This window comes from Xiphophorus couchianus, chromosome 8, assembly GCF_001444195.1.
Source record: "Xiphophorus couchianus chromosome 8, X_couchianus-1.0, whole genome shotgun sequence".
Classification (NCBI taxonomy): Eukaryota; Metazoa; Chordata; class Actinopteri; order Cyprinodontiformes; family Poeciliidae; genus Xiphophorus; species Xiphophorus couchianus.
This window is the reverse complement of record NC_040235.1, coordinates 15,830,981-15,840,444: the sequence shown is the minus strand read 5'-3', so window position 1 is coordinate 15,840,444 and position 9,464 is coordinate 15,830,981. Positions and strand designations below refer to the sequence as shown.

General features: G+C 35.8%; 1 long non-coding RNA gene across 1 annotated transcript; it reads right to left on the bottom strand.

Annotated features, from left to right (window-relative positions):
- Positions 1-1,078: 1,078 nt before the first annotated feature.
- On the bottom strand, positions 1,079-1,694 carry LOC114149940 (uncharacterized). The gene is made up of 2 exons (XR_003596632.1): positions 1,555-1,694; positions 1,079-1,248 (listed from the first exon to the last, which is right to left on the bottom strand). It is a non-coding gene; the product is annotated as an uncharacterized LOC114149940 (long non-coding RNA).
- Between the last annotated feature and the right edge of the window lie 7,770 nt (positions 1,695-9,464).

The window sequence follows — 9,464 nt, the reverse complement described above, 5'->3', positions numbered from 1 at the left end:
ACTAATGAACTAACATGTAATCTAAAAATTTTTGTACTGTAAACAAAAACATACTGAAATCTCCATGTAAACATATTTAAGGCAACTTGCCATCCATTCTAAAGCCAAAGGAAACATGTCTTTCGCACTTTTCAGAATAGAAATCAGTGGGTTACAGTTAAAATTGCAGAATCCAGATATAGAGCACATTTGCTTTTACCACATCCTTCTTCAAACATATCCAACATGGATAAATCGAAGGGTGCAAACTAAAGCTACTTATTAAGGTCAGTTTAGTTAGCCACTTAGCTGGCAGTATGGAAATTTTAATGCCCTGAATGATGACTAGCAGGGTCACTGCTGACTAATTGAAGACTTGAAAAGATCTCTGTTAGCCAATAAACACTGTATATTTTGATCTTTACACAAATTGAAGCCTACAAACAGAGCAAAATAAGCTGCTGTCTTGATTTTTTTAGACAACCCAGGAGACATTTTTAAGTTGTTGCTGAATACTGCAGAAATACTGAAGAAATTTATATACACTCAATATCTAAAAAATTAGAACGTCAGCGCTTTTGATAACATTTAAACAAATATTAAGCATGGTTTTCATCAAGCCAATACTCACTGTAATGTTAGTTATTAGTCCGATTTAATATTTTAATCTTAAATTTCATGTTTTTGTAACCACTACATAAATTAGCAATAAATCCAGTAGGAAAGTTACTTTTGTTCTAGGGTCACACAGGAGGATGATAAGCATACAAGTTTTAACAACTCAAGTTTATTTTTCTTTCCCCACAAAAAAAAAAAAAATAATCCAGGTAACACTAATTACCTTAATAAAATTAAGGTATAGAACTTAAATTGTCCACCCTTATATAAAAATATCAGATTAATATATAGAAAATTGAGGGTAGTTTTTTTAAACAGTAGCTTTAAAGCTTATTCAACAAAAGAAATTACATATTCCAGTTAGTCCTTCAATATAACAGTTCGGTCAGTCAGTTCAGTCAATGTGCACTTAAGTTGTCCGTTATGAAAATGTTCATGAACAAATCGTTTGTGGAATAAAAAAAAGATTTGGGGGCCCAAATGTTCAATAAGCTTATCTGTTGTCCACGCAAAATCTCCAGCTCCAGCAGCACCAGAACCTCCGTCTTTCCAGGCTTCAGTCCGAGTCACAAAGATGGCGGCGGGACCCTCCTGCTTCTGGAACCACTGGCTCGTTCAGGTATCGGTCGTCCAAAAAAAAAAAAACCCAACCTGCATGCAGAGCGTTAACCGATCAGGCAGGTTTACGGAAATCATAGAAATCTTTCAATTACTTCTCAGTGAAAATCAAATTAGCGTTTAAAATAAACCAAAAACGCTCAGTAATAAAGAAATTACTTAATAAACATCACTTCATCATAAACTGTCTCATTTCACAGAGCTATGCTGCTTACAGAGAGACACTTTATACTCCGGTTGGTTTTTTTTCCCAGTTCGAAAAAAAACTGAGCAACGTTAGCTCCAGCTAGGTAGCCATTCCGCGTAAGTAAGCAGCTGAAAATAAAACAACAGACTCACCGGAGAAATCTCAGAACAGAATGTACATTATCCAGTTCAAAATAAACAGATTTCTCTCATATCATAGCAGCACTTATGCGTAGTAACTTCTGTACTTCTGCTGAAATGTGCTTAGTCTCCATAGTCTGCCATTTCTTTTTTTCTTCTTCCCTTTTCTTTACTCTTCTTCTCGTACCGACACAAGAGAAATGTGGGTCTAGTGCCCTCTACAGGACATTCTAAGAACTAACAAACAAACACATTAAACATACAGACAGATCAGCATAGTTTATGGGGGTTACATTTTCATCACCTTTTCATGAGAAGACAATCATCATATTTAATAGAAATAAAGCCTAGAAACGATCAACCTGTGTGTAGCTAATCTATATAGTGTTTAACTTGAATGTTTCACTGAATAGAGTTACTAAAGTACAAAAGTCTTTAAAATATTTTTTTGTAATAAATATGAATTTTATGTCAATTTGAGATATGCAGAAAGTAACAAAATATTCTAACAATCCCTCCTCTTATTGTTCTCTGAATTAAGCAGAAAGATTATTAAGTTAAGGTAAATCAAAATGACCTAAGACAAAAAAGGTTTAGTAAGTATTAAAAAAGGATATGTTTCTGTTTATGAAGTTTGTAAATATTATTTTTTCTGTAGTTGCTCAATAAAGCAAATGCAGAAAATGGTTCCTCTCTGAATTGATGTTTATTTCTTGTCACTGAGTTTATTTTATTCAACCGAGAAAAGTCACCAAATGTAATTTGACAACAGATAAAACAGATGTTCAAACTATAAAAAAATACATCATATGTTTTGACTAAGAACAAAAAGATTACATAATTATAAATTATTTTGAATATGCACTTTTGAATATGCTTTAAACTTTTCAACAGATTTTTCGCTCAGGAATAATATAGGAATGATCAAGGCTAACATGCTGACAAATGAGTTATTAATTTCCACAACACCGCTCTGCAGCAGCAAAATGTTAGCTGAATAAATACTTCTGAATTTTATGGCATCCCCCCGATCCTCAACTAGACGACAAGTGAACAACTTCAAGTGTTGACGGATTTTATTTTATTTTTTTAATTATTTATTCCCTTTGGGTTTGGTCAACTCAGTTTTCTTAATAGTAATTTTAGTTAAATCTTCTTTCAATAGGCATTGTTGCCAACAATTTGAATCTAGAAGCATTTTTATTTTTCCTTCCACACACTTTTAAATGTCTGTGCTACACTAGCACTGCATGTTGTTTTATCTTACTGTAAAACTAAATAACAAGTTTTGGTTTTGGGGGGGTTTTTTAAGAGTAAGTTGTGCTTAAAAAAAATATGATTTTTTTTTCTAAATGTAGTTCTTGCAATAATTATAAAAAATGCATTCATTCATCTCACTGAAAGATCTCTGAGTACTGTTCTAAATTGGACTCTTGTTTCATTTGAACAACACAATTTCACAACTACAAGTGAGTTTATGAGAAAGGATCCTCTCAAACTCAATCAATCCCACTGTTTCTGTCTTTAAATTAATGTGCAGGCAACTATGGTTCTACTTTTACGTTCATTCTACACTTCTTCCTCGATATCATTTTGGGAACCTTGCCATTTACCTGTTCATTGTGGCATTGGAATCAAAGCAAATTTTCTATATAGTCATTTTCTTTTCTCTTTTGGTGGAAAGATCCAAACTGTCACTTCTTCAGGAGAGAGTCTCAATTTTCATTTGCGACATGCATGTGCCGCAAATGTTCATCGAAAAGGATCCTGCATAGGACAAAACTGCTGCAAAATAAGCAAAAACTGAAAACAGTTAAAAATCAATGTGTATTCTATATGCGAGTTACTTGTTAACTGGGGGTTGGGAGGAAAATTTATTCACACTTTTTACCTTTTTCATGAACTTGATCAATTTCCAGAGACCAAACTCGCTTTACAACATACCAGCGGGGACAATGAAACAAACAAAAAAAAATCACTTTTTTTCCTAAGCTCAGGGTCATAATTTGTGGATTTGAACATGTCAGAGTTGTAAGTGCGTTGACCTTGGTGAGGTGAGACGTGATGGCCACCAGGCCCTCGAGGTCTGTCACTGAGGCGGTGGCCGCAGCAGACCACACCGTGCGATTCTCAGACTCACTGGCTCAGCTTCGTAGGTGGTTTCGTGGCTTAAACTCTGCTTTCGATCACATCAAGATCTTTGTTTGACCATGAATGTGTTTACTAAACTTCAACATGTGCTTATATTCTGAAATCATTTCTAGCATACTGAATGCAACAAAAATATCATTAGATTTAACAGGACAGACAAATCCAAACGATATGTGTGTGTTGGGTAAGGTATTGGTCTCATCCACATAATTTTCTTTTTTTGTTGTTGTTATTATTGTTTTACTATTCTGTGTATTTCTTCGTTTAAAACCACTCCACTTCCAGCATGGAAAAAGTTATGAAACGGGATATTTGTAACAATGAGGCAAAAACAATAATAATACTTTTAAAGTATGTCATAATGATTTCGTATTTCCTGTAATTTTATTAAATGATGATAATCATCCGCTACATTAATCCCTTTTTACAATTACATAGAAGTTTGCAAAAGTTTTCACAATATATGTTGCTGTTATTTCTTAATCTAAATAGTTTAACAAGTGTATTGTTATCATTTAAAGGACAAATAACTATTTCCTTAAGACAAAAAGTCACATTTTAAATGTGATTAGTTTAAAGAGACATGCAAGTCTGCAAGCAGAATAGATGGAGTAAAATGCATACAGCAAACTGCAACTCAGATAAGACAACTACAAAATATGCATGGAAGTAAAATAAAAAAGCCAGTAGCTTTGGAAAACTGAAGCTTTAAGAATGTTATGAAGAACTCCAGTTATAAAGATTTACAATGAAATTAATTGGTTTTAATTGTTCAATGTATTTTTTGTTTGTTTGCTGGTTTGTTTGTTGTTGTTTTTGTTTAGTTTTTTTGTTTGTTTGTTTGTTTGTTTTTTAAACTGTGGCAGCTATTGATAACACAGCCGTGAAGTCATGTTTATGTTTGGTTTGTAAAGCGCCAGAAAGCAGAAAAATGTATATATCTTTGGCTGAAATGTATTTATTTATTTATTCGTGTTGATTTTTTAAGAAGCGCTGATATGAATTTGCGACACGTTTATTGCGAGGTATTCAAATCGACACTAGAGGGCAGCAGACTACACGACATGGCAGTGGAGTGACGATCGCGCCTCATTTATCTGCCGACGTGTTAAAGTGAACCACATCCAGATGTGCAAGAGGAGTTTCGATCGCCCCTTAATCAACACTTCTTCCAATTACGGATGAAATTATGAACAGCTATTATAAACATTGGAAAATTATGCTCGAGCTTCATAAAACCTGCCATGCGTGTTATATTTATTTATTTATTTATTTATTTTTGTCAAAAATGTTTTCTCTGACATCTGTGCAGTCTGAGACAGGACCTGCTGATGGGAGGGAGGCATAGCGGAACCAGGAAGTCGGAATGTGGCTCTCTGTGTGTGATGTGATTGTTAGCAGAAATGTGTCAGCCCCAAGCTCACCGCCACCATCCCACCGTCACCTCCGCTCTCAGCCTCCGGATCCTCCTCAGCAAAAGTGGGAGCTCTTGAGGCGAATATGCGCGCTGGTGCGCACGCATTTGCACGCAACACAGATACCCCTCGTCGTCTAATTGGGTTGCCATGGAAGGCCCAGATATGTTATCGTGGTGGTCACTAGTGGAACAAGGGTAAACTCATTCACGAGGTCGGGAGTGGGGATGGAGGAGGGGGCCTGGAGGATAATGAGACGGCCAAAAGGAGAAGAGGCGGGTGTCAGACCACAGGCCCATGCATGTGTGGCCATGGAGGGTGAAACCAGGGTGGATTAGCAAGAGCTTCAACAAACCAAGACAGTAAAAGAAAAAGAAAAAAAAACAGGAGGAGGATTTTATTAAAAGCGGATTTTGGAGGCTGACTTTGCGCCTAACCTAAACGATCACCAAAAACCAGTGAAAACAATATCACTTTGCAGTTTCATGTGTAAAAACAGCAATTTGTGTTTTTGATTTGCTTTTGCGCAAACTTTTGCGCATCGGGCGCTCATGTTTTTCCTGCCGATAAAGTCATGGGTTAAATTCTGCTTTGCTCAAATATTTGCCAGTGAGTTGTTTGCATCAAAGAAAGATACTTTCCAGTTGCGGTATGTTAAAATTGACTTCTATCATTCATATTTCTCACATTATTTGACTCTAGCGTTTTGGCTACAGAAAATATCCCGACATGGAAGTTTTACGTAAACATACATTGCAAACTTTTCTTGCTTTTACATTATATCCTAAACGTTTATGTGAGAGCGCAATCATCTGAGTTATATCATGATAAAGCACGCTTTAAATCAAACTTGTTACCCATTCCAAACGTTCCCAATGCAACATTTGCTGTCCTTCTCCCCTCACCTCCTGGCGCAGCTCCTGAGAGCCAAACTGTGGCTGCAGATCTTTTTTTTTTTTTTTCCTTCCTCCACAAGTCTCACAATTTGGTCTGTGGATGCAGCCTCCTCCTCATTCAGAGGTCCTGGCTGCGCTGGTGGTTAGCCGCACCAGCCCGCTTCACCTGCCGGTCAGCTCAGATCCACACTTCCAAAGGAAGCATCAGACCATACACTCAATCCAGGAGGTAGGAGAGGTGTTTAAAAATGGATGCGTGGATTAGACGTGTCAGCAACAGAACAATACAACCTGGCATTTAGGTCTCATGCATTGTTCTTGCATGCTGTTTGCTGTTGCTGTTTAGTTTTTTCTTCTTGAAAACTCTGATTTTTTTTTTCTAAGTGAAGTTCATATTGCGCGCGATCAGCAGAATTTCAAAGACCTGTCTATTTTTAAACACAGCAGATTTTTACATTTGCGCAAAAACGCAGCGGAACAAGCATCAATGCATGCAGAGAATGCTGCTTCACCAACTGTCTCAGGCAGATTTTACAATATAATTTTCTTCGTTGGGGTAAAGTAAAAGACAAACAATTTAGAGAATATGTCCGTTTTATGTTTTTAAAAATCTTAATTTGGCTATTTTTTTATTTTCTTTATTACTTTTGTCTCCCAAAACTCATAGATCGTTGCAGTGAAACGTCATTTTATTCTCCCCAGATTATGAGATTAAATGCTCAGTTCAAAATGTCAATAAAATCTTGCTTTTTTACGCTCACCCTGTGACATAAAAACAGATTGTTACAGTAACAGTTTGAAGGGATGCGAGCCACAGTGAGACGCGGTAATGGAAATCTAGACGTGGGTTGATGCCTTGCAATGCAAACACGTGTATTCATTTCAATATGTTTTATTTGTGGTGTGTGTGTGTGTGTGTGTGCGTGTGTGTGAGTGTGTTCCTGTTCGCTTGTTTCTCAATAAAAAGCGCAATGCTCACTTCAGCCTGTCAACATCGCATTATATCTTTTAGTATGTTTTGTGGTTTGTCTTGATTTTACTGTTTGGTGTTTGTGGATGTATAAATAAATATATATATATATATATATATATATATATATATATATATATATATATATATATATATATATATATATATATATATATATATATATATATATATATATATATATATATATATATATATATATATACATATATATATATTTCAAACTCTTCTTCTCTATTCTTATAGCTACTCCTTTTTCCCCCCACACTGTTATTTTTTTATGTGATTTGAGCTTTTAAAGCAACAAGCAGCTGCATTGAGAACTGATTATATTCCTACTGCTGCATCTTCATAATGAATTTCGTTATTTATTTATTTGTTTGTTTATTTAGTCATTGCAGATACAAATCTATCATTTAAATAAAGCAATATCAGAACACCTGATAACGTAGATAAATGATTATTTTAGTTCAAAACTAAAGGGACATTTTTTGCTTAAACTTTATCTGACTTTTTCCAGATGTGACCTCTCAGTTCCTTCCTTTAAATAATAGTTGCACATATTCATTTGTGACCATTAGACACTTGTTTTTCTCTTTTCTAGTTTTTTTTTCTTTTCTTCAGTCATGAATCCAGCAAATTCGTCCAGCTTTCAAACTATCCAGTTATAGTTCTTTCGTTGCTCAGTGTATAAGTTGCTGGCGCACAGGTACATTGCGTAATGACGCACAATTTCTTCAACTGATGAGCGTATTATTGACGTATCTATGGCTTAAGGTTGTTGGACATTATGCTGTTCTACACATTTTTTGAGCTCTTAAACGTGTGTGTTTAGGTTTTTGTTGTGCGTGTTTCCAAAAGTCAGAGAAAATCTTGTCAGCCAAAAACATTTATTCTTTTAAATATAGACTGAATAAAATGTAGCATTTTCTGAAATGATCTTTACAAGTAAATAAATAATCTCCATGTAATGCTTCTTAAAAAAAAAAAGCTCATTTATGCTTTTCAGAATATCGAAATTCTCCACCAGATATGACGGGTTATTACTGTTCCTGGCAGGATGACTGTTTTCTTCAAAAACAAACAATTGAGCAAACGTATTGAGAAACACGTGATGACAACCATTTTTAGTTAAATGATCTACTATAAAACAGTTTGCCTGCGGGAGTCAGTCATTAAAAAAATGATTAGATTTTTTTTTTTTTTTTTAGAAAGCATAAGAAGGTATTCAGTGTAAGCCTGTGGCTCTCAGAAGGATCCGCAGTGCAAAACAAACACAACTTCAGTGGCTCACCACAGTAACCTGAAGTTCTGCTTCATGTCAGGTTAGTTGTTTCAATTTCTCCGCTGCTGTTCACTCTAGTTGGCTTATATTTTTCTATCCTTTAGGTTATCTCTCGGAATTTCTCCTAGTTGTAAGTAAATTACAGTTAAACATGCTAGCCCATGTTTAACTCAGACCCCCATGAAGATACACCTAACGTTTTTTTTTTTTTTTACTTTCATAGGTGAGTATTTACGCTTCACTGCGCCTCGCATATTTTTTTCCCAGACAGTACAAAAATAATAATTTTTGTGTCTTTTTTAATTGCATAAATAACCCCAATGTTTATACATTAATGAATACAAAACCCAACTCCTTGAAATTTACTTTATGTTTAACGTTGCACTCGTAAATTTAGACTGACTGTGCTGGTAAGCAGTATTTGGAGATTTGGTGAGGATTGGTTGCCCATAACAGCACAAGATCTCTAAATATGAATAAGAGGATTAGATTGAAAAAATAATAATAAGACATGGGCTGAAAAACTTGAAGGAATCATTATTTTGGTCATACAAGCTAAAGCTACTCCTGCTCAGTGAACATCACCTCCCTCCTCCTCCTCCTCCTCCTCCATATACCCCTCCTCGTCCTCCTCCTCCTCCCCTCAGTGCTGCTTGCACGTCTCGGACTAGATTTCCGCTTCACAATGTTTGGTCACTGATGCGCAGTGGAGAGTTTCAGAGCGATCGCGCAGAAAGGAAACACATCACCGAAAAAAGGGAGCATTCATGGGGAGACTCGCGCAAAACGCCCGGACTGGAGCATTTGGACGTTTTTAGAGTGGGCTGCCCAGGTTGCAGACCAAAGAGTGTTTTTTTTTCTTTATTTTCTTTTTGCTTTTAGGTAAGCAGACTCCGCTCTGATCGGATTGGGCAGGCAGCTTTGTCATCTTAGTTGCATACAAACGTATAGTTCTCTGTAGAGGTTTAGCTATCAAGCAACCCATGCATTTCATTTTGCATCTTGCTGCCGGCTGTGAAACAAGTAAATCGATCAAATATGTGCATTGATTTTGGGGGACAATATGAATAATGTACATCATACTGTCCAAAATAAAATGTCACATTTTAACCGACTGGGCCATTCAGTGCAAATCCTGTGATTTAAATCAAGTGTGTTTATGGTATGCGTAAAACCAAAGGTTCTCT